The sequence below is a fragment of the Rhinoderma darwinii genome, assembly GCF_050947455.1.
Source record: "Rhinoderma darwinii isolate aRhiDar2 chromosome 5 unlocalized genomic scaffold, aRhiDar2.hap1 SUPER_5_unloc_8, whole genome shotgun sequence".
Lineage (NCBI taxonomy): Eukaryota > Metazoa > Chordata > Amphibia > Anura > Rhinodermatidae > Rhinoderma > Rhinoderma darwinii.
The window spans coordinates 508,599-525,891 of NW_027461821.1; the positions used below are offsets into that span (position 1 = coordinate 508,599).

General features: G+C 47.7%; 11 non-coding genes across 11 annotated transcripts; all 11 read left to right on the plus strand.

The window, feature by feature from the left end:
- The first annotated feature begins 1,209 nt into the window (after positions 1 to 1,209).
- LOC142697467 (U2 spliceosomal RNA) lies at positions 1,210 to 1,400 on the plus strand. The gene has a single exon (XR_012865259.1). It is a non-coding gene; the product is annotated as a U2 spliceosomal RNA (small nuclear RNA).
- Positions 1,401 to 2,688: 1,288 nt separating this feature from the next.
- LOC142697468 (U2 spliceosomal RNA) lies at positions 2,689 to 2,879 on the plus strand. Its single transcript, XR_012865260.1, has one exon. It is a non-coding gene; the product is annotated as a U2 spliceosomal RNA (small nuclear RNA).
- A 1,288-nt stretch (positions 2,880 to 4,167) lies between these two features.
- Positions 4,168 to 4,358, plus strand: LOC142697469 (U2 spliceosomal RNA). Its single transcript, XR_012865261.1, has one exon. It is a non-coding gene; the product is annotated as a U2 spliceosomal RNA (small nuclear RNA).
- Positions 4,359 to 5,642: 1,284 nt separating this feature from the next.
- LOC142697470 (U2 spliceosomal RNA) lies at positions 5,643 to 5,833 on the plus strand. Its single transcript, XR_012865262.1, has one exon. It is a non-coding gene; the product is annotated as a U2 spliceosomal RNA (small nuclear RNA).
- A 1,277-nt stretch (positions 5,834 to 7,110) lies between these two features.
- LOC142697471 (U2 spliceosomal RNA) lies at positions 7,111 to 7,301 on the plus strand. The gene has a single exon (XR_012865263.1). It is a non-coding gene; the product is annotated as a U2 spliceosomal RNA (small nuclear RNA).
- Positions 7,302 to 8,593: 1,292 nt separating this feature from the next.
- On the plus strand, positions 8,594 to 8,784 carry LOC142697474 (U2 spliceosomal RNA). Its single transcript, XR_012865264.1, has one exon. It is a non-coding gene; the product is annotated as a U2 spliceosomal RNA (small nuclear RNA).
- Positions 8,785 to 10,076: 1,292 nt separating this feature from the next.
- Positions 10,077 to 10,267, plus strand: LOC142697688 (U2 spliceosomal RNA). Its single transcript, XR_012865458.1, has one exon. It is a non-coding gene; the product is annotated as a U2 spliceosomal RNA (small nuclear RNA).
- Positions 10,268 to 11,547: 1,280 nt separating this feature from the next.
- On the plus strand, positions 11,548 to 11,738 carry LOC142697475 (U2 spliceosomal RNA). Its single transcript, XR_012865265.1, has one exon. It is a non-coding gene; the product is annotated as a U2 spliceosomal RNA (small nuclear RNA).
- A 1,292-nt stretch (positions 11,739 to 13,030) lies between these two features.
- Positions 13,031 to 13,221, plus strand: LOC142697476 (U2 spliceosomal RNA). The gene has a single exon (XR_012865266.1). It is a non-coding gene; the product is annotated as a U2 spliceosomal RNA (small nuclear RNA).
- Positions 13,222 to 14,517: 1,296 nt separating this feature from the next.
- Positions 14,518 to 14,708, plus strand: LOC142697477 (U2 spliceosomal RNA). Its single transcript, XR_012865267.1, has one exon. It is a non-coding gene; the product is annotated as a U2 spliceosomal RNA (small nuclear RNA).
- Positions 14,709 to 15,984: 1,276 nt separating this feature from the next.
- On the plus strand, positions 15,985 to 16,175 carry LOC142697479 (U2 spliceosomal RNA). Its single transcript, XR_012865269.1, has one exon. It is a non-coding gene; the product is annotated as a U2 spliceosomal RNA (small nuclear RNA).
- Positions 16,176 to 17,293: the final 1,118 nt, after the last annotated feature.

Genomic DNA, 17,293 nt, shown 5'->3' on the forward strand with positions numbered 1-17,293 from the left:
ATTATTTCAACACCTGTTGGACAATGCATGAGTGATAATGAGCTCATTGATTAAATGCAATTAATGAATAGATTGCCACCTCTTGTTGTGTGTCGTCTGTGTTTCTGTGTTTCCGGCATTTCACATTGGAACACCTCATTCACCTTCCTTGTCTTCTCTCCGCCCTCCCTTTTAGGTAAGTTAAAGAGCTGCACCTGAGCCAGCCACTGATTGATTGATTGATTGATTGATTGATTGATTGATTGATTGATTGATTGATTGATTGATTGATGCAGCACAACAGTCAAATAGTGGAGTGGAGTAGGGGAACAGCAAACAGCCAATAAAGCAGCCCGCCCGCTCGCCTGCCCGCCACAATGGACCTACCTGTGTACACTAGATGGATGTGATGGAATGTACTGTCGTCCCTACATTTCAAGAAGAAGTAAGAATTGCAGTTGCAACAAAGCCTTGCTTGCCTACAAAGAGAGCAGCAATTTGGATTTGTTACTATGTTACCTAGAAGAATAACAAACTGTGCAAGGATGGAGGTTGTAGGAGCAAGGAGAAGTTGTCTGTAAAGTTGGTGGATGCCTATTTTCCATTTTGCAGTCCCTTGTCTCCCTCTTGTGGCCTCCTGGAGGCAACTAGCTGTGCAAAAAAAAGACAGCCTGGCGGCCGGCTGTTGCAGTGTTGCCCTCTCAGGCAACACTGAGTGACTGACTGAGCCTCACCGTCTTATATAAAGTTCAGACGGAACTTTGCACGTGTCATAGTGGAGCCCTCAGGATTCCAGAGCCAGCTTTCTGACATCATAATGGGGCCTCAGAGATAAAAGCCTGGGCCCAGGCAGTGTTGGTCAGTGCTGCTCAGCAGGCAGCACTGGACTGGACTGGATTACAGCTGATACAAGGTGTGAAGGAACAAGGGGTGGCTGTGGGCATGCACTTGCTGCCGCTGCCAGTGTTTATCTGCATGGCAGCAGGGCATTTGGGCGTTGCCAGGAAGGCGTTTTTATGTAGATTCCTCCTCTTTCAGCACTGCATTGTGGTGCAAGCAAAAGAAGCAAATCCTGTCTGGCTTCCTCTCCGGCCTTTATTCACCTCCCGTGTAGCTGTGAGTGTGTGAGCCTGCAGGGCCCCATGGAATTGCCTAGAAGTAGGCTGAATCGCTGCAAGGGCTGAACAGCAGTATCGGGCAGGCTCGGGCAACGCGCGGCCCGTTCGGGTTATCGCTTCTCGGCCTTTTGGCTAAGATCAAGTGTAGTATCTGTTCTTATCAGTTTAATATCTGATACGTCCCCTATCTGGGGACCATATATTAAATGGATTTTTAGAACAGGGAGATGGAAATAGAGCTTGCTCTGTCCACTCCACGCATTGACCTGGTATTGCAGTATTTCCAGGACCGGTGCACCCTTTCCTTATGTGTTGACTAAAAGCAGATTCCAAAAGTGTTTTTTGTCTTTGCTATTGTTTCTGTCTTTCTGAAGGGATCTCCCCTTTTAATCCCATTATTTCAACACCTGTTGGACAATGCATGAGTGATAATGAGCTCATTGATTAAATGCAATTAATGAATAGATTGCCACCTCTTGTTGTGTGTCGTCTGTGTTTCTGTGTTTCCGGCATTTCACATTGGAACACCTCATTCACCTTCCTTGTCTTCTCTCCGCCCTCCCTTTTAGGTAAGTTAAAGAGCTGCACCTGAGCCAGCCACTGATTGATTGATTGATTGATTGATTGATTGATTGATTGATTGATTGATTGATGCAGCACAACAGTCAAATAGTGGAGTGGAGTAGGGGAACAGCAAACAGCCAATAAAGCAGCCCGCCCGCTCGCCTGCCCGCCACAATGGACCTACCTGTGTACACTAGATGGATGTGATGGAATGTACTGTCGTCCCTACATTTCAAGAAGAAGTAAGAATTGCAGTTGCAACAAAGCCTTGCTTGCCTACAAAGAGAGCAGCAATTTGGATTTGTTACTATGTTACCTAGAAGAATAACAAACTGTGCAAGGATGGAGGTTGTAGGAGCAAGGAGAAGTTGTCTGTAAAGTTGGTGGATGCCTATTTTCCATTTTGCAGTCCCTTGTCTCCCTCTTGTGGCCTCCTGGAGGCAACTAGCTGTGCAAAAAAAAGACAGCCTGGCGGCCGGCTGTTGCAGTGTTGCCCTCTCAGGCAACACTGAGTGACTGACTGAGCCTCACCGTCTTATATAAAGTTCAGACGGAACTTTGCACGTGTCATAGTGGAGCCCTCAGGATTCCAGAGCCAGCTTTCTGACATCATAATGGGGCCTCAGAGATAAAAGCCTGGGCCCAGGCAGTGTTGGTCAGTGCTGCTCAGCAGGCAGCACTGGACTGGACTGGATTACAGCTGATACAAGGTGTGAAGGAACAAGGGGTGGCTGTGGGCATGCACTTGCTGCCGCTGCCAGTGTTTATCTGCATGGCAGCAGGGCATTTGGGCGTTGCCAGGAAGGCGTTTTTATGTAGATTCCTCCTCTTTCAGCACTGCATTGTGGTGCAAGCAAAAGAAGCAAATCCTGTCTGGCTTCCTCTCCGGCCTTTATTCACCTCCCGTGTAGCTGTGAGTGTGTGAGCCTGCAGGGCCCCATGGAATTGCCTAGAAGTAGGCTGAATCGCTGCAAGAGCTGAACAGCAGTATCGGGCAGGCTCGGGCAACGCGCGGCCCGTTCGGGTTATCGCTTCTCGGCCTTTTGGCTAAGATCAAGTGTAGTATCTGTTCTTATCAGTTTAATATCTGATACGTCCCCTATCTGGGGACCATATATTAAATGGATTTTTAGAACAGGGAGATGGAAATAGAGCTTGCTCTGTCCACTCCACGCATTGACCTGGTATTGCAGTATTTCCAGGACCGGTGCACCCTTTCCTTATGTGTTGACTAAAAGCAGATTCCAAAAGTGTTTTTTGTCTTTGCTATTGTTTCTGTCTTTCTGAAGGGATCTCCCCTTTTAATCCCATTATTTCAACACCTGTTGGACAATGCATGAGTGATAATGAGCTCATTGATTAAATGCAATTAATGAATAGATTGCCACCTCTTGTTGTGTGTCGTCTGTGTTTCTGTGTTTCCGGCATTTCACATTGGAACACCTCATTCACCTTCCTTGTCTTCTCTCCGCCCTCCCTTTTAGGTAAGTTAAAGAGCTGCACCTGAGCCAGCCACTGATTGATTGATTGATTGATTGATTGATTGATTGATTGATTGATTGATTGATGCAGCACAACAGTCAAATAGTGGAGTGGAGTAGGGGAACAGCAAACAGCCAATAAAGCAGCCCGCCCGCTCGCCTGCCCGCCACAATGGACCTACCTGTGTACACTAGATGGATGTGATGGAATGTACTGTCGTCCCTACATTTCAAGAAGAAGTAAGAATTGCAGTTGCAACAAAGCCTTGCTTGCCTACAAAGAGAGCAGCAATTTGGATTTGTTACTATGTTACCTAGAAGAATAACAAACTGTGCAAGGATGGAGGTTGTAGGAGCAAGGAGAAGTTGTCTGTAAAGTTGGTGGATGCCTATTTTCCATTTTGCAGTCCCTTGTCTCCCTCTTGTGGCCTCCTGGAGGCAACTAGCTGTGCAAAAAAAAGACAGCCTGGCGGCCGGCTGTTGCAGTGTTGCCCTCTCAGGCAACACTGAGTGACTGACTGAGCCTCACCGTCTTATATAAAGTTCAGACGGAACTTTGCACGTGTCATAGTGGAGCCCTCAGGATTCCAGAGCCAGCTTTCTGACATCATAATGGGGCCTCAGAGATAAAAGCCTGGGCCCAGGCAGTGTTGGTCAGTGCTGCTCAGCAGGCAGCACTGGACTGGACTGGATTACAGCTGATACAAGGTGTGAAGGAACAAGGGGTGGCTGTGGGCATGCACTTGCTGCCGCTGCCAGTGTTTATCTGCATGGCAGCAGGGCATTTGGGCGTTGCCAGGAAGGCGTTTTTATGTAGATTCCTCCTCTTTCAGCACTGCATTGTGGTGCAAGCAAAAGAAGCAAATCCTGTCTGGCTTCCTCTCCGGCCTTTATTCACCTCCCGTGTAGCTGTGAGTGTGTGAGCCTGCAGGGCCCCATGGAATTGCCTAGAAGTAGGCTGAATCGCTGCAAGGGCTGAACAGCAGTATCGGGCAGGCTCGGGCAACGCGCGGCCCGTTCGGGTTATCGCTTCTCGGCCTTTTGGCTAAGATCAAGTGTAGTATCTGTTCTTATCAGTTTAATATCTGATACGTCCCCTATCTGGGGACCATATATTAAATGGATTTTTAGAACAGGGAGATGGAAATAGAGCTTGCTCTGTCCACTCCACGCATTGACCTGGTATTGCAGTATTTCCAGGACCGGTGCACCCTTTCCTTATGTGTTGACTAAAAGCAGATTCCAAAAGTGTTTTTTGTCTTTGCTATTGTTTCTGTCTTTCTGAAGGGATCTCCCCTTTTAATCCCATTATTTCAACACCTGTTGGACAATGCATGAGTGATAATGAGCTCATTGATTAAATGCAATTAATGAATAGATTGCCACCTCTTGTTGTGTGTCGTCTGTGTTTCTGTGTTTCCGGCATTTCACATTGGAACACCTCATTCACCTTCCTTGTCTTCTCTCCGCCCTCCCTTTTAGGTAAGTTAAAGAGCTGCACCTGAGCCAGCCACTGATTGATTGATTGATTGATTGATTGATTGATTGATTGATTGATTGATGCAGCACAACAGTCAAATAGTGGAGTGGAGTAGGGGAACAGCAAACAGCCAATAAAGCAGCCCGCCCGCTCGCCTGCCCGCCACAATGGACCTACCTGTGTACACTAGATGGATGTGATGGAATGTACTGTCGTCCCTACATTTCAAGAAGAAGTAAGAATTGCAGTTGCAACAAAGCCTTGCTTGCCTACAAAGAGAGCAGCAATTTGGATTTGTTACTATGTTACCTAGAAGAATAACAAACTGTGCAAGGATGGAGGTTGTAGGAGCAAGGAGAAGTTGTCTGTAAAGTTGGTGGATGCCTATTTTCCATTTTGCAGTCCCTTGTCTCCCTCTTGTGGCCTCCTGGAGGCAACTAGCTGTGCAAAAAAAAGACAGCCTGGCGGCCGGCTGTTGCAGTGTTGCCCTCTCAGGCAACACTGAGTGACTGACTGAGCCTCACCGTCTTATATAAAGTTCAGACGGAACTTTGCACGTGTCATAGTGGAGCCCTCAGGATTCCAGAGCCAGCTTTCTGACATCATAATGGGGCCTCAGAGATAAAAGCCTGGGCCCAGGCAGTGTTGGTCAGTGCTGCTCAGCAGGCAGCACTGGACTGGACTGGATTACAGCTGATACAAGGTGTGAAGGAACAAGGGGTGGCTGTGGGCATGCACTTGCTGCCGCTGCCAGTGTTTATCTGCATGGCAGCAGGGCATTTGGGCGTTGCCAGGAAGGCGTTTTTATGTAGATTCCTCCTCTTTCAGCACTGCATTGTGGTGCAAGCAAAAGAAGCAAATCCTGTCTGGCTTCCTCTCCGGCCTTTATTCACCTCCCGTGTAGCTGTGAGTGTGTGAGCCTGCAGGGCCCCATGGAATTGCCTAGAAGTAGGCTGAATCGCTGCAAGGGCTGAACAGCAGTATCGGGCAGGCTCGGGCAACGCGCGGCCCGTTCGGGTTATCGCTTCTCGGCCTTTTGGCTAAGATCAAGTGTAGTATCTGTTCTTATCAGTTTAATATCTGATACGTCCCCTATCTGGGGACCATATATTAAATGGATTTTTAGAACAGGGAGATGGAAATAGAGCTTGCTCTGTCCACTCCACGCATTGACCTGGTATTGCAGTATTTCCAGGACCGGTGCACCCTTTCCTTATGTGTTGACTAAAAGCAGATTCCAAAAGTGTTTTTTGTCTTTGCTATTGTTTCTGTCTTTCTGAAGGGATCTCCCCTTTTAATCCCATTATTTCAACACCTGTTGGACAATGCATGAGTGATAATGAGCTCATTGATTAAATGCAATTAATGAATAGATTGCCACCTCTTGTTGTGTGTCGTCTGTGTTTCTGTGTTTCCGGCATTTCACATTGGAACACCTCATTCACCTTCCTTGTCTTCTCTCCGCCCTCCCTTTTAGGTAAGTTAAAGAGCTGCACCTGAGCCAGCCACTGATTGATTGATTGATTGATTGATTGATTGATTGATTGATTGCAGCACAACAGTCAAATAGTGGAGTGGAGTAGGGGAACAGCAAACAGCCAATAAAGCAGCCCGCCCGCTCGCCTGCCCGCCACAATGGACCTACCTGTGTACACTAGATGGATGTGATGGAATGTACTGTCGTCCCTACATTTCAAGAAGAAGTAAGAATTGCAGTTGCAACAAAGCCTTGCTTGCCTACAAAGAGAGCAGCAATTTGGATTTGTTACTATGTTACCTAGAAGAATAACAAACTGTGCAAGGATGGAGGTTGTAGGAGCAAGGAGAAGTTGTCTGTAAAGTTGGTGGATGCCTATTTTCCATTTTGCAGTCCCTTGTCTCCCTCTTGTGGCCTCCTGGAGGCAACTAGCTGTGCAAAAAAAAGACAGCCTGGCGGCCGGCTGTTGCAGTGTTGCCCTCTCAGGCAACACTGAGTGACTGACTGAGCCTCACCGTCTTATATAAAGTTCAGACGGAACTTTGCACGTGTCATAGTGGAGCCCTCAGGATTCCAGAGCCAGCTTTCTGACATCATAATGGGGCCTCAGAGATAAAAGCCTGGGCCCAGGCAGTGTTGGTCAGTGCTGCTCAGCAGGCAGCACTGGACTGGACTGGATTACAGCTGATACAAGGTGTGAAGGAACAAGGGGTGGCTGTGGGCATGCACTTGCTGCCGCTGCCAGTGTTTATCTGCATGGCAGCAGGGCATTTGGGCGTTGCCAGGAAGGCGTTTTTATGTAGATTCCTCCTCTTTCAGCACTGCATTGTGGTGCAAGCAAAAGAAGCAAATCCTGTCTGGCTTCCTCTCCGGCCTTTATTCACCTCCCGTGTAGCTGTGAGTGTGTGAGCCTGCAGGGCCCCATGGAATTGCCTAGAAGTAGGCTGAATCGCTGCAAGGGCTGAACAGCAGTATCGGGCAGGCTCGGGCAACGCGCGGCCCGTTCGGGTTATCGCTTCTCGGCCTTTTGGCTAAGATCAAGTGTAGTATCTGTTCTTATCAGTTTAATATCTGATACGTCCCCTATCTGGGGACCATATATTAAATGGATTTTTAGAACAGGGAGATGGAAATAGAGCTTGCTCTGTCCACTCCACGCATTGACCTGGTATTGCAGTATTTCCAGGACCGGTGCACCCTTTCCTTATGTGTTGACTAAAAGCAGATTCCAAAAGTGTTTTTTGTCTTTGCTATTGTTTCTGTCTTTCTGAAGGGATCTCCCCTTTTAATCCCATTATTTCAACACCTGTTGGACAATGCATGAGTGATAATGAGCTCATTGATTAAATGCAATTAATGAATAGATTGCCACCTCTTGTTGTGTGTCGTCTGTGTTTCTGTGTTTCCGGCATTTCACATTGGAACACCTCATTCACCTTCCTTGTCTTCTCTCCGCCCTCCCTTTTAGGTAAGTTAAAGAGCTGCACCTGAGCCAGCCACTGATTGATTGATTGATTGATTGATTGATTGATTGATTGATTGATTGATTGATTGATTGATTGATGCAGCACAACAGTCAAATAGTGGAGTGGAGTAGGGGAACAGCAAACAGCCAATAAAGCAGCCCGCCCGCTCGCCTGCCCGCCACAATGGACCTACCTGTGTACACTAGATGGATGTGATGGAATGTACTGTCGTCCCTACATTTCAAGAAGAAGTAAGAATTGCAGTTGCAACAAAGCCTTGCTTGCCTACAAAGAGAGCAGCAATTTGGATTTGTTACTATGTTACCTAGAAGAATAACAAACTGTGCAAGGATGGAGGTTGTAGGAGCAAGGAGAAGTTGTCTGTAAAGTTGGTGGATGCCTATTTTCCATTTTGCAGTCCCTTGTCTCCCTCTTGTGGCCTCCTGGAGGCAACTAGCTGTGCAAAAAAAAGACAGCCTGGCGGCCGGCTGTTGCAGTGTTGCCCTCTCAGGCAACACTGAGTGACTGACTGAGCCTCACCGTCTTATATAAAGTTCAGACGGAACTTTGCACGTGTCATAGTGGAGCCCTCAGGATTCCAGAGCCAGCTTTCTGACATCATAATGGGGCCTCAGAGATAAAAGCCTGGGCCCAGGGTCAGTGCTGCTCAGCAGGCAGCACTGGACTGGACTGGATTACAGCTGATACAAGGTGTGAAGGAACAAGGGGTGGCTGTGGGCATGCACTTGCTGCCGCTGCCAGTGTTTATCTGCATGGCAGCAGGGCATTTGGGCGTTGCCAGGAAGGCGTTTTTATGTAGATTCCTCCTCTTTCAGCACTGCATTGTGGTGCAAGCAAAAGAAGCAAATCCTGTCTGGCTTCCTCTCCGGCCTTTATTCACCTCCCGTGTAGCTGTGAGTGTGTGAGCCTGCAGGGCCCCATGGAATTGCCTAGAAGTAGGCTGAATCGCTGCAAGGGCTGAACAGCAGTATCGGGCAGGCTCGGGCAACGCGCGGCCCGTTCGGGTTATCGCTTCTCGGCCTTTTGGCTAAGATCAAGTGTAGTATCTGTTCTTATCAGTTTAATATCTGATACGTCCCCTATCTGGGGACCATATATTAAATGGATTTTTAGAACAGGGAGATGGAAATAGAGCTTGCTCTGTCCACTCCACGCATTGACCTGGTATTGCAGTATTTCCAGGACCGGTGCACCCTTTCCTTATGTGTTGACTAAAAGCAGATTCCAAAAGTGTTTTTTGTCTTTGCTATTGTTTCTGTCTTTCTGAAGGGATCTCCCCTTTTAATCCCATTATTTCAACACCTGTTGGACAATGCATGAGTGATAATGAGCTCATTGATTAAATGCAATTAATGAATAGATTGCCACCTCTTGTTGTGTGTCGTCTGTGTTTCTGTGTTTCCGGCATTTCACATTGGAACACCTCATTCACCTTCCTTGTCTTCTCTCCGCCCTCCCTTTTAGGTAAGTTAAAGAGCTGCACCTGAGCCAGCCACTGATTGATTGATTGATTGATTGATTGATTGATTGATTGATTGATTGATTGATTGATGCAGCACAACAGTCAAATAGTGGAGTGGAGTAGGGGAACAGCAAACAGCCAATAAAGCAGCCCGCCCGCTCGCCTGCCCGCCACAATGGACCTACCTGTGTACACTAGATGGATGTGATGGAATGTACTGTCGTCCCTACATTTCAAGAAGAAGTAAGAATTGCAGTTGCAACAAAGCCTTGCTTGCCTACAAAGAGAGCAGCAATTTGGATTTGTTACTATGTTACCTAGAAGAATAACAAACTGTGCAAGGATGGAGGTTGTAGGAGCAAGGAGAAGTTGTCTGTAAAGTTGGTGGATGCCTATTTTCCATTTTGCAGTCCCTTGTCTCCCTCTTGTGGCCTCCTGGAGGCAACTAGCTGTGCAAAAAAAAGACAGCCTGGCGGCCGGCTGTTGCAGTGTTGCCCTCTCAGGCAACACTGAGTGACTGACTGAGCCTCACCGTCTTATATAAAGTTCAGACGGAACTTTGCACGTGTCATAGTGGAGCCCTCAGGATTCCAGAGCCAGCTTTCTGACATCATAATGGGGCCTCAGAGATAAAAGCCTGGGCCCAGGCAGTGTTGGTCAGTGCTGCTCAGCAGGCAGCACTGGACTGGACTGGATTACAGCTGATACAAGGTGTGAAGGAACAAGGGGTGGCTGTGGGCATGCACTTGCTGCCGCTGCCAGTGTTTATCTGCATGGCAGCAGGGCATTTGGGCGTTGCCAGGAAGGCGTTTTTATGTAGATTCCTCCTCTTTCAGCACTGCATTGTGGTGCAAGCAAAAGAAGCAAATCCTGTCTGGCTTCCTCTCCGGCCTTTATTCACCTCCCGTGTAGCTGTGAGTGTGTGAGCCTGCAGGGCCCCATGGAATTGCCTAGAAGTAGGCTGAATCGCTGCAAGGGCTGAACAGCAGTATCGGGCAGGCTCGGGCAACGCGCGGCCCGTTCGGGTTATCGCTTCTCGGCCTTTTGGCTAAGATCAAGTGTAGTATCTGTTCTTATCAGTTAAATATCTGATACGTCCCCTATCTGGGGACCATATATTAAATGGATTTTTAGAACAGGGAGATGGAAATAGAGCTTGCTCTGTCCACTCCACGCATTGACCTGGTATTGCAGTATTTCCAGGACCGGTGCACCCTTTCCTTATGTGTTGACTAAAAGCAGATTCCAAAAGTGTTTTTTGTCTTTGCTATTGTTTCTGTCTTTCTGAAGGGATCTCCTCTTTTAATCCCATTATTTCAACACCTGTTGGACAATGCATGAGTGATAATGAGCTCATTGATTAAATGCAATTAATGAATAGATTGCCACCTCTTGTTGTGTGTCGTCTGTGTTTCTGTGTTTCCGGCATTTCACATTGGAACACCTCATTCACCTTCCTTGTCTTCTCTCCGCCCTCCCTTTTAGGTAAGTTAAAGAGCTGCACCTGAGCCAGCCACTGATTGATTGATTGATTGATTGATTGATTGATTGATTGATTGATGCAGCACAACAGTCAAATAGTGGAGTGGAGTAGGGGAACAGCAAACAGCCAATAAAGCAGCCCGCCCGCTCGCCTGCCCGCCACAATGGACCTACCTGTGTACACTAGATGGATGTGATGGAATGTACTGTCGTCCCTACATTTTAAGAAGAAGTAAGAATTGCAGTTGCAACAAAGCCTTGCTTGCCTACAAAGAGAGCAGCAATTTGGATTTGTTACTATGTTACCTAGAAGAATAACAAACTGTGCAAGGATGGAGGTTGTAGGAGCAAGGAGAAGTTGTCTGTAAAGTTGGTGGATGCCTATTTTCCATTTTGCAGTCCCTTGTCTCCCTCTTGTGGCCTCCTGGAGGCAACTAGCTGTGCAAAAAAAAGACAGCCTGGCGGCCGGCTGTTGCAGTGTTGCCCTCTCAGGCAACACTGAGTGACTGACTGAGCCTCACCGTCTTATATAAAGTTCAGACGGAACTTTGCACGTGTCATAGTGGAGCCCTCAGGATTCCAGAGCCAGCTTTCTGACATCATAATGGGGCCTCAGAGATAAAAGCCTGGGCCCAGGCAGTGTTGGTCAGTGCTGCTCAGCAGGCAGCACTGGACTGGACTGGATTACAGCTGATACAAGGTGTGAAGGAACAAGGGGTGGCTGTGGGCATGCACTTGCTGCCGCTGCCAGTGTTTATCTGCATGGCAGCAGGGCATTTGGGCGTTGCCAGGAAGGCGTTTTTATGTAGATTCCTCCTCTTTCAGCACTGCATTGTGGTGCAAGCAAAAGAAGCAAATCCTGTCTGGCTTCCTCTCCGGCCTTTATTCACCTCCCGTGTAGCTGTGAGTGTGTGAGCCTGCAGGGCCCCATGGAATTGCCTAGAAGTAGGCTGAATCGCTGCAAGGGCTGAACAGCAGTATCGGGCAGGCTCGGGCAACGCGCGGCCCGTTCGGGTTATCGCTTCTCGGCCTTTTGGCTAAGATCAAGTGTAGTATCTGTTCTTATCAGTTTAATATCTGATACGTCCCCTATCTGGGGACCATATATTAAATGGATTTTTAGAACAGGGAGATGGAAATAGAGCTTGCTCTGTCCACTCCACGCATTGACCTGGTATTGCAGTATTTCCAGGACCGGTGCACCCTTTCCTTATGTGTTGACTAAAAGCAGATTCCAAAAGTGTTTTTTGTCTTTGCTATTGTTTCTGTCTTTCTGAAGGGATCTCCTCTTTTAATCCCATTATTTCAACACCTGTTGGACAATGCATGAGTGATAATGAGCTCATTGATTAAATGCAATTAATGAATAGATTGCCACCTCTTGTTGTGTGTCGTCTGTGTTTCTGTGTTTCCGGCATTTCACATTGGAACACCTCATTCACCTTCCTTGTCTTCTCTCCGCCCTCCCTTTTAGGTAAGTTAAAGAGCTGCACCTGAGCCAGCCACTGATTGATTGATTGATTGATTGATTGATTGATTGATTGATTGATTGATTGATTGATGCAGCACAACAGTCAAATAGTGGAGTGGAGTAGGGGAACAGCAAACAGCCAATAAAGCAGCCCGCCCGCTCGCCTGCCCGCCACAATGGACCTACCTGTGTACACTAGATGGATGTGATGGAATGTACTGTCGTCCCTACATTTTAAGAAGAAGTAAGAATTGCAGTTGCAACAAAGCCTTGCTTGCCTACAAAGAGAGCAGCAATTTGGATTTGTTACTATGTTACCTAGAAGAATAACAAACTGTGCAAGGATGGAGGTTGTAGGAGCAAGGAGAAGTTGTCTGTAAAGTTGGTGGATGCCTATTTTCCATTTTGCAGTCCCTTGTCTCCCTCTTGTGGCCTCCTGGAGGCAACTAGCTGTGCAAAAAAAAGACAGCCTGGCGGCCGGCTGTTGCAGTGTTGCCCTCTCAGGCAACACTGAGTGACTGACTGAGCCTCACCGTCTTATATAAAGTTCAGACGGAACTTTGCACGTGTCATAGTGGAGCCCTCAGGATTCCAGAGCCAGCTTTCTGACATCATAATGGGGCCTCAGAGATAAAAGCCTGGGCCCAGGCAGTGTTGGTCAGTGCTGCTCAGCAGGCAGCACTGGACTGGACTGGATTACAGCTGATACAAGGTGTGAAGGAACAAGGGGTGGCTGTGGGCATGCACTTGCTGCCGCTGCCAGTGTTTATCTGCATGGCAGCAGGGCATTTGGGCGTTGCCAGGAAGGCGTTTTTATGTAGATTCCTCCTCTTTCAGCACTGCATTGTGGTGCAAGCAAAAGAAGCAAATCCTGTCTGGCTTCCTCTCCGGCCTTTATTCACCTCCCGTGTAGCTGTGAGTGTGTGAGCCTGCAGGGCCCCATGGAATTGCCTAGAAGTAGGCTGAATCGCTGCAAGGGCTGAACAGCAGTATCGGGCAGGCTCGGGCAACGCGCGGCCCGTTCGGGTTATCGCTTCTCGGCCTTTTGGCTAAGATCAAGTGTAGTATCTGTTCTTATCAGTTTAATATCTGATACGTCCCCTATCTGGGGACCATATATTAAATGGATTTTTAGAACAGGGAGATGGAAATAGAGCTTGCTCTGTCCACTCCACGCATTGACCTGGTATTGCAGTATTTCCAGGACCGGTGCACCCTTTCCTTATGTGTTGACTAAAAGCAGATTCCAAAAGTGTTTTTTGTCTTTGCTATTGTTTCTGTCTTTCTGAAGGGATCTCCCCTTTTAATCCCATTATTTCAACACCTGTTGGAAAATGCATGAGTGATAATGAGCTCATTGATTAAATGCAATTAATGAATAGATTGCCACCTCTTGTTGTGTGTCGTCTGTGTTTCTGTGTTTCCGGCATTTCACATTGGAACACCTCATTCACCTTCCTTGTCTTCTCTCCGCCCTCCCTTTTAGGTAAGTTAAAGAGCTGCACCTGAGCCAGCCACTGATTGATTGATTGATTGATTGATTGATTGATTGATTGATTGATTGATTGATTGATTGATGCAGCACAACAGTCAAATAGTGGAGTGGAGTAGGGGAACAGCAAACAGCCAATAAAGCAGCCCGCCCGCTCGCCTGCCCGCCACAATGGACCTACCTGTGTACACTAGATGGATGTGATGGAATGTACTGTCGTCCCTACATTTCAAGAAGAAGTAAGAATTGCAGTTGCAACAAAGCCTTGCTTGCCTACAAAGAGAGCAGCAATTTGGATTTGTTACTATGTTACCTAGAAGAATAACAAACTGTGCAAGGATGGAGGTTGTAGGAGCAAGGAGAAGTTGTCTGTAAAGTTGGTGGATGCCTATTTTCCATTTTGCAGTCCCTTGTCTCCCTCTTGTGGCCTCCTGGAGGCAACTAGCTGTGCAAAAAAAAGACAGCCTGGCGGCCGGCTGTTGCAGTGTTGCCCTCTCAGGCAACACTGAGTGACTGACTGAGCCTCACCGTCTTATATAAAGTTCAGACGGAACTTTGCACGTGTCATAGTGGAGCCCTCAGGATTCCAGAGCCAGCTTTCTGACATCATAATGGGGCCTCAGAGATAAAAGCCTGGGCCCAGGCAGTGTTGGTCAGTGCTGCTCAGCAGGCAGCACTGGACTGGACTGGATTACAGCTGATACAAGGTGTGAAGGAACAAGGGGTGGCTGTGGGCATGCACTTGCTGCCGCTGCCAGTGTTTATCTGCATGGCAGCAGGGCATTTGGGCGTTGCCAGGAAGGCGTTTTTATGTAGATTCCTCCTCTTTCAGCACTGCATTGTGGTGCAAGCAAAAGAAGCAAATCCTGTCTGGCTTCCTCTCCGGCCTTTATTCACCTCCCGTGTAGCTGTGAGTGTGTGAGCCTGCAGGGCCCCATGGAATTGCCTAGAAGTAGGCTGAATCGCTGCAAGGGCTGAACAGCAGTATCGGGCAGGCTCGGGCAACGCGCGGCCCGTTCGGGTTATCGCTTCTCGGCCTTTTGGCTAAGATCAAGTGTAGTATCTGTTCTTATCAGTTTAATATCTGATACGTCCCCTATCTGGGGACCATATATTAAATGGATTTTTAGAACAGGGAGATGGAAATAGAGCTTGCTCTGTCCACTCCACGCATTGACCTGGTATTGCAGTATTTCCAGGACCGGTGCACCCTTTCCTTATGTGTTGACTAAAAGCAGATTCCAAAAGTGTTTTTTGTCTTTGCTATTGTTTCTGTCTTTCTGAAGGGATCTCCCCTTTTAATCCCATTATTTCAACACCTGTTGGACAATGCATGAGTGATAATGAGCTCATTGATTAAATGCAATTAATGAATAGATTGCCACCTCTTGTTGTGTGTCGTCTGTGTTTCTGTGTTTCCGGCATTTCACATTGGAACACCTCATTCACCTTCCTTGTCTTCTCTCCGCCCTCCCTTTTAGGTAAGTTAAAGAGCTGCACCTGAGCCAGCCACTGATTGATTGATTGATTGATTGATTGATTGATTGATTGATGCAGCACAACAGTCAAATAGTGGAGTGGAGTAGGGGAACAGCAAACAGCCAATAAAGCAGCCCGCCCGCTCGCCTGCCCGCCACAATGGACCTACCTGTGTACACTAGATGGATGTGATGGAATGTACTGTCGTCCCTACATTTCAAGAAGAAGTAAGAATTGCAGTTGCAACAAAGCCTTGCTTGCCTACAAAGAGAGCAGCAATTTGGATTTGTTACTATGTTACCTAGAAGAATAACAAACTGTGCAAGGATGGAGGTTGTAGGAGCAAGGAGAAGTTGTCTGTAAAGTTGGTGGATGCCTATTTTCCATTTTGCAGTCCCTTGTCTCCCTCTTGTGGCCTCCTGGAGGCAACTAGCTGTGCAAAAAAAAGACAGCCTGGCGGCCGGCTGTTGCAGTGTTGCCCTCTCAGGCAACACTGAGTGACTGACTGAGCCTCACCGTCTTATATAAAGTTCAGACGGAACTTTGCACGTGTCATAGTGGAGCCCTCAGGATTCCAGAGCCAGCTTTCTGACATCATAATGGGGCCTCAGAGATAAAAGCCTGGGCCCAGGCAGTGTTGGTCAGTGCTGCTCAGCAGGCAGCACTGGACTGGACTGGATTACAGCTGATACAAGGTGTGAAGGAACAAGGGGTGGCTGTGGGCATGCACTTGCTGCCGCTGCCAGTGTTTATCTGCATGGCAGCAGGGCATTTGGGCGTTGCCAGGAAGGCGTTTTTATGTAGATTCCTCCTCTTTCAGCACTGCATTGTAGTGCAAGCAAAAGAAGCAAATCCTGTCTGGCTTCCTCTCCGGCCTTTATTCACCTCCCGTGTAGCTGTGAGTGTGTGAGCCTGCAGGGCCCCATGGAATTGCCTAGAAGTAGGCTGAATCGCTGCAAGGGCTGAACAGCAGTATCGGGCAGGCTCGGGCAACGCGCGGCCCGTTCGGGTTATCGCTTCTCGGCCTTTTGGCTAAGATCAAGTGTAGTATCTGTTCTTATCAGTTTAATATCTGATACGTCCCCTATCTGGGGACCATATATTAAATGGATTTTTAGAACAGGGAGATGGAAATAGAGCTTGCTCTGTCCACTCCACGCATTGACCTGGTATTGCAGTATTTCCAGGACCGGTGCACCCTTTCCTTATGTGTTGACTAAAAGCAGATTCCAAAAGTGTTTTTTGTCTTTGCTATTGTTTCTGTCTTTCTGAAGGGATCTCCCCTTTTAATCCCATTATTTCAACACCTGTTGGACAATGCATGAGTGATAATGAGCTCATTGATTAAATGCAATTAATGAATAGATTGCCACCTCTTGTTGTGTGTCGTCTGTGTTTCTGTGTTTCCGGCATTTCACATTGGAACACCTCATTCACCTTCCTTGTCTTCTCTCCGCCCTCCCTTTTAGGTAAGTTAAAGAGCTGCACCTGAGCCAGCCACTGATTGATTGATTGATTGATTGATTGATTGATTGATTGATTGATTGATTGATGCAGCACAACAGTCAAATAGTGGAGTGGAGTAGGGGAACAGCAAACAGCCAATAAAGCAGCCCGCCCGCTCGCCTGCCCGCCACAATGGACCTACCTGTGTACACTAGATGGATGTGATGGAATGTACTGTCGTCCCTACATTTCAAGAAGAAGTAAGAATTGCAGTTGCAACAAAGCCTTGCTTGCCTACAAAGAGAGCAGCAATTTGGATTTGTTACTATGTTACCTAGAAGAATAACAAACTGTGCAAGGATGGAGGTTGTAGGAGCAAGGAGAAGTTGTCTGTAAAGTTGGTGGATGCCTATTTTCCATTTTGCAGTCCCTTGTCTCCCTCTTGTGGCCTCCTGGAGGCAACTAGCTGTGCAAAAAAAAGACAGCCTGGCGGCCGGCTGTTGCAGTGTTGCCCTCTCAGGCAACACTGAGTGACTGACTGAGCCTCACCGTCTTATATAAAGTTCAGACGGAACTTTGCACATGTCATAGTGGAGCCCTCAGGATTCCAGAGCCAGCTTTCTGACATCATAATGGGGCCTCAGAGATAAAAGCCTGGGCCCAGGCAGTGTTGGTCAGTGCTGCTCAGCAGGCAGCACTGGACTGGACTGGATTACAGCTGATACAAGGTGTGAAGGAACAAGGGGTGGCTGTGGGCATGCACTTGCTGCCGCTGCCAGTGTTTATCTGCATGGCAGCAGGGCATTTGGGCGTTGCCAGGAAGGCGTTTTTATGTAGATTCCTCCTCTTTCAGCACTGCATTGTGGTGCAAGCAA